This window comes from Pteropus vampyrus, unplaced genomic scaffold (genome assembly GCF_000151845.1).
Source record: "Pteropus vampyrus isolate Shadow unplaced genomic scaffold, Pvam_2.0 Scaffold170, whole genome shotgun sequence".
In the NCBI taxonomy this organism is placed as follows: Eukaryota; Metazoa; Chordata; class Mammalia; order Chiroptera; family Pteropodidae; genus Pteropus; species Pteropus vampyrus.
In genome coordinates, this window is record NW_011888951.1 from 3,122,700 (window position 1) to 3,129,001 (window position 6,302).

Consider the following 6,302-nt stretch of genomic DNA (forward strand, 5'->3'; position numbering starts at 1 on the left):
CATGTATGTATAGACTATAATTTTACTGATCTGAAGCAATCTTCGAAATATATTAAGTACAAAAAACTAAATGCAATTCCAGTTGTATAAAACCAGAGTAGGATAGTTTTATATATTTATGCTTTCATATGCATAACACATCTCTAAAAGGAGGTACTAGAAACTAGAGATTGCATCTGAGGAGTGATTAGCAGTGGGAAACAGTTCTCACTGAATAAACTTTATACTTTTAAACTTTTTTTTTTTACAAAATATATATATTATCCATCCCAAAATTTTAAAATAAAGACATATTTGGAAAAATTTCCCTTGGCATGATGAGACTGTTCTGTGTCCTATTATGGTGGTGGTTATACAAAGCTATACATGTTAAAATTCATAGAACTGTACATCAAAAGAAAAAAAGTAAATTTGACTGTATGATGATTTAACAAATAAAAATTTAAAAAAGAAAGTCCCTTTGTGAGACAGAATGCCAGCAAGGAGGTGATTGCATTTGAGGGAAAAAGGAATCCTTAGTCCACGGCCACCCTGAACACACTCGATCCCATCTGATCTCAGAAACTAAGCAGGGTTGGGCCTGGTTAGTACTTGGATGGGAGACTACCTAGGAAGATCAGGTGCTGTAGGTGTAAAAAAAAAAAGAAAAAAGAAAAAGAAAAAAAGAAATTTTTATAGCTCAAGGAAGGAACAAGAGTTGTTGCTTACTCCTGCACCTGAGTTAGCTGCTGAGTCAGCTGTGGGGTGATCAACCTTCCTGGTTTGCCAAGGAATGTCCCCATTATAGCACTGAAAGACCCTCATCCCAGGAAACCCCTCAATCCTGAGCAAACTAAAAGAGGTGGCCACCCTAGTTGACTGGGGCTGTCAGATCCACTGACCTGGGTTGGTATGGCTGGGGCCTCTCTCTGTGCTGTCTTTCATCCTCCAGCAGGCTAGCCCAGGTTATTCTCATAGTAGCAGTGACAGGGGTCCAGAGAGCAAGCAGAAGCATGGAAGATATTTTAAGGCCAGGGCTCAGAACTGGCCCTTCATCGCTTCTGCCACATTCTATTGATCAAAGCAAGTCATAAGGCCAGGCCAGATTAATGGGGTAGGAAAATAGCCTCCCCCTTTCGATGGGAGGAATTGTAAAGTCATATTACAAGGGGCATGGATATGAGGGTAAGGGTGGTGAACTGGGGCCAATTTTGTAATCAATTTATCATAGACAGGAAGTCCTGACTCAGGTGCAGCAATAAGCCCAGCTGACCTGTTAATGCTTATTGTTTTAAACCAAGTACTGAATTTGGGAGGTGGTTTGTTACACAGCAAAATCAAACTGATATACCTTCCCAATTTCATGGGGTATATTTGGAGAGTGGTAGGAAGTTCAGTATGGTGGGGCTGTCCGAAAGTGGGAAGAGAGAGAATTGTTGGGTCTAAGAGTTTTCTCATCTCCTAGAGTGGCAGGATGAGGGAAATGGGAGAAGGATCATTATTCCTTTAAACAGGTGAGAAAGACCGGGCCCAGAGAGGGCAGACATGCGCCCAAGGTCACACAGCCACTCAGCACAGACGGGGATTAGAAACAGGGCAGCCAAGGCCATGGGAGGAAGAAGAGCTTGAAGGTACTTTTGCAATCTCTCTACTTAAGATGGAGAGGACATCAAGTATCCATAAGAGAATGGGGAGACATGGCCTGATGGAGATGGGGGTGTTGGAATCATGGGAACCCCTTGGCACCTACATTCCTGCAGGTCTGCACTTATGTATTCTTTCGATGTGAATGATTGTTTTTGTCCTTCAAAAATTCCCTGGAGCTCCCTCTATATCATTAGTAGCAAATAGATTTGCAGGTGTTTAATTAGGCTGGAAAACTGTAGACAGCCAGAAGCCTTGACCAGGATTCCCTGCCTCCTAAGGAAGCCCTCCGCCCTGCTCCCCATCTCCCCTGCTCCCCATCCCCCGCTAGGATATCAGCCTGGTTCTGGGGAAATGGCCTTCCTGCTCATGTACTGGCCTACTAGGCCCCTTTAAATCCACTGATCTGTCACTGATTTGTTGTGTGGCTTTGGACTAGCTGCTCCCCTCTCTGGGCCTCTGCTCCTGGTCTGTACAGTGAAGGGGTGAAGAGGTAAGAAGCAGTGTGGTGGGATTTGAGACAGCCAGGAAGCTGAGTGTGAAACAGGACCAACCATGAGCTTTGCCAAGGACGTTACAGCCTCCAAAGTGGCTGCAGGGGATCCAGCTGGGCCTGTGGAGCAGGGGGGAGATCGGAGGGGCTCCGTCCTCTTGGAAAGGGCAGGTGATAGTCTGGTTTGACCAGCAAGCCTACTTACTGTGCGTCCAGCTTCTCTGCACTCCTGGAAGGAGTGTTTGCTCCCCCAGTGACAGATGGGGGAAGTGACTGTCCTGTACGACTACGCTGTAGGTATGAAGCACAGACAGTTTGACTCTGTCTTCCAGGCTCTTATCACACATCTGCTGAATGTTTGCAGCAGCCCTCCCACTCCAAACTGCCCAGGCCTGGACTGGATATTCTCCTTCTGCCCCTGCAGGTACATGCTCTGCCTTTTTTTCTTCTCCACTGACTGTGTCATGTGAGTTCCCTTGCCCTCTGGCTTCTGGTTGTTTCAGCCAGTGGGAAGCAGCAGCAGGGGCTTAGACAATGGAAGGAAAGAGGCTGAAGGTTTGTTCAGTGGCTCTCCTACTGTGGGGCAGGTTGCATTCCTCCACGGAAGGCCATAGCTCCTGTCAGGTGGCACACTCCCAGAACTTCTGCCCTCAGAGGACTCCAGCAAGAGCTGCCTGCCTAGCCCTTCAGGCACTAACTGTTCCCCACTGTTGCTAGTTTCAGGGAGTTTCGCCATCCCTTAACCTGTCATTAGACTCATTTCCATCACAACTCTGAGAAGGACCCTGGCAGAGACAGCCCCCACAGCCTTTTCCCACCCCAAAGAGCTCTGTGCTCTATCATCATAGTTCCTTCTGTCCCCTCTCCCTGGCCCCCACACCCCTCTCCTGTGAAGACAATTGATCAGGGTTGGGAGGAAAGCAGGCTGATCAAACTGGTTTCCAGCAAAGCAGTGTTTCCTATCCATTAGTCTCTGCAAATCCCCAGAGCCAGTATTTAATATTTTCCTTTAATCGATTCTCTTTTCTATAAAAACTTTTTTTAAAACCTCAAATCTGGGTTTTTAAAATAAAAAATTTTTAGAACAGTTTTAGATTTACAGAAATATTGTGACAGTAGTTCAAAAATCTACTCATCTCTTAAAATTTATTTTAAAAGGAAAATTTTCGTTATTCCTGCAAATGGAAACGAAACCCAGCATGACCTGCCTCAAATAGACTTTAATCTTACAAATGAACAGTGAAAACAAAACAATGTTATTAAATTTTAACAATTGAAATAAAAAATTAACAGCCTAATAGAAGTACTAATAAATCTGATCTATAAAAATGCATTCTGTGCAGAACTGGCTAGAGTGTGTGTTGGGGGTGGGTGTTCATAGGCAAAAGAGGAGGCAGGATGTGAAGCCTTTCAAAAGAGGGCCATCGCCAGGCATCGGGTGGCCTTCCACCACGACCCACATTAATGTGCCTGCCTAGAGTTCTCCAACGAGTGGGCCAACCACAGCATAGCCAGTGTCTATGGAGCTCCCACTTCAGATGGGCCACCGCTCTGGTGACAATTCATTAACTCATCAGAGCCTCAGGACAACCTGACGTTGTAGGTATTGTTACCATCTCACTTTTTAGATGGAGAAACTGAGGCAGGTTGAGAACTGGTTCAAAGCCACAGACTGGAGCCTTGCCCAGGCAGTCTGGCTCCCAAGCCTGCACTTGTAACCACTGTATTCCGCTACTGTCTAGAGAAAGGAACGCAAGGGGGAACGTCTCAGTTTTATTTCCCCCCACCAACTTTGTACCTGAAATTCCTTGATTACACAGAAAAGGTGCAAGACTAGAAAATGAACACCCTTTCTCCTTCTCCAAGATTCAACAATTAATATTCTCTCTCTACGTGTGTGTATTCCTCTATATTGCATTGAAATAAACAAAGCCTTTCTCCATGTGTCCTTGGCAATAATACCAGGTTTGATACACTTGTTGTTTTTTTCTAGATACGTTTCAAAATAAATGCATTACTGAAAAAAGGAGGTGCTCGTCTATGTACCTCTTAAAATCATACTGTGCATCCCCACTGGTATGACCACCTCATACTGGGGAAATCAGACTCTAAAGTACGGGGACCTCCTCGGATCTCCTTGGTTATTTTCCATGAGGATGCCACCTAGATCCACCAGCTCCCTCTGATTGCAGGGCTGGGGACTGGGCGAGAAAGATACTGTGGGGTCTGGGCGGGGGAAGGCAGGGGCGTCCTAGGGGTCAACTACCTAGAATGAGACAGAGGCCATGGTAAGGGATGTGGTGCAGTGCAGACGTGGCTTTGCATTGGCTGTTCCCTGTGCTTGGACACTCTTTCTGCATATTGGGAGGCACCCTCCCCAAGTTTAATTGGGTATCCGCTCGGATATCCCTTAAAGAAGTCTTTCCGACCACCTAGTTTCAATGCCCCCATGCCACCTAACGTGCTTCATTTTTCTTCAAAGCACTTCAAACCACAACACTGTTTTCTACACTGGTCTGTCAATTCCATCAGGGCAGGGATACATCTCTACTTGGTGCTACACTCACATGCCTGGCACAGAGCCTGACACTAACACATGCTAAATAAATGATTATTGAATAAGCAGATGAATGAATGAATGAATTAGTGGCCTGGGGTTCAGATTCAGGCTCTAGGCCTGGTGCCATCAGTAGAAACAATCAAGTCTCTGCTCGGGTGCCCTCTGTGACTGGGAGCTCAGTCCTTACTTCCCTGAAAGGGGACCACATTTGGGAGTTTCTAGTTTTTTTTCCGTAGATAAGATTTTTTATATCCCTCCCAAAACTGTGACTCGTGTTTATTTCAAACAGTAATGTAATTCCCTGAGAAAATTAGAGGGAGTTTGTGCCTAGCACGAGGTGCCTGCCATGGACTCAGGGAGGGTCAAGGGCCCTCAGCTGTCTTCAGACTCCTATTATACATATTTCTGAGCAATAGCCTGGTTTCCTATCAGGCTCTGGGCACATGGGGTCCGCATTCCCCCTGCCCCAGTTTGCTCCTCCCCACACACTTCCCTATTGGTGAGGAGATGGGAACAACCTCATCTTGGCTGCGAAGATATTGTTGCCAAAATCCTGAGCAGGATGCGGGGGTGGAAAGTGTTCCAGCTGAGATGAAGCAGTGCTGGGTTCTCTGCCACAGACTCACCGTGTAACTTTGAGCCTTGCCTTCCATACCTGTAAAATGGGGACAGTGAACTTGTTCTGAACCTAGGAATAAGAAACTATACTAGGTCAGATTTCCAAGCCCCAGGGGCCTCCTGCAAACAGCAACTGAACCACCCCATTTGCAGAGGCCTCAGGCACAAATCAGCAGCACAGAAACACCTCCAGGCTCAGTTCGCCTAAGCACAGGCAGAATTATGGGGCAGGAACCAGGTGAGGGGCCTTGCAGCAGCCTAATTCTGAGCTGTCAGCATGAAGCATGGGACAAATTAAGTTCGTAAATTCGTCAGAGTGGGCTGTGGCAACTTGGCCACCAACCGTGCTCCTCGGCCACTTTGGCTGGGGGCTGGCAGGGTCCCCCTTGGAAGGCCCAGCCCAATGTCCACCATGTCCACCTTCCCTCCCCATGGGCCATGCAGAGCCTGGGCACCAGGCCTTTGCTTAGGCCGGGATCCTACCTGAGGTGCTTCCCCTGACCCGCTTAGCCCCACAGCTCCTGATCCAGGAGAATGCAGTCTGGTGAAAGTCAAGGAGCTCCTGGAGATGAGGTACCTGGACCAGTAGTCTGGGTTCAAGGCCCAGTCTTGGGCTGAAAGCTGGCCCCTGCCTGACATGCAATGAGATCAGGAAATTTCACACCAAAAAATCTAGATTTTCGGCTTTTTTTGAAAAATCAGAAGATCTGGCCTCACTGGGTCCCTATCCCAACAGGTAACAATCTACTAGATTGAGTCACATTCTCCAGTCCCTACAAGCCATGTGGTCCCTGGAAGCCACTGGATTTTTTACCCCTGAGTCAAAGCTAGGAGAAGTTGAGTCTTGCCCAAGGTCATAAGGCAAGTGGCTTAGAGATTCTTGAACAGAGAGGAGAAACAGGTGACTTCCTACAGCGGGGAATGCACTCTGGGTAGGTGCAGTAGGAGACCAGGAGAGCAGAGAACTGGGGCCGCGACAACACAGTTCTGGCCCTGGTTTGGACTTTG

The 6,302-nt window shown here is 47.1% G+C and overlaps 1 pseudogene; it reads left to right on the forward strand.

Moving 5' to 3' along the window:
• Positions 1-518: 518 nt before the first annotated feature.
• Positions 519-632, forward strand: LOC111745963 (annotated as a pseudogene).
• The last annotated feature ends 5,670 nt before the right edge of the window (positions 633-6,302 follow it).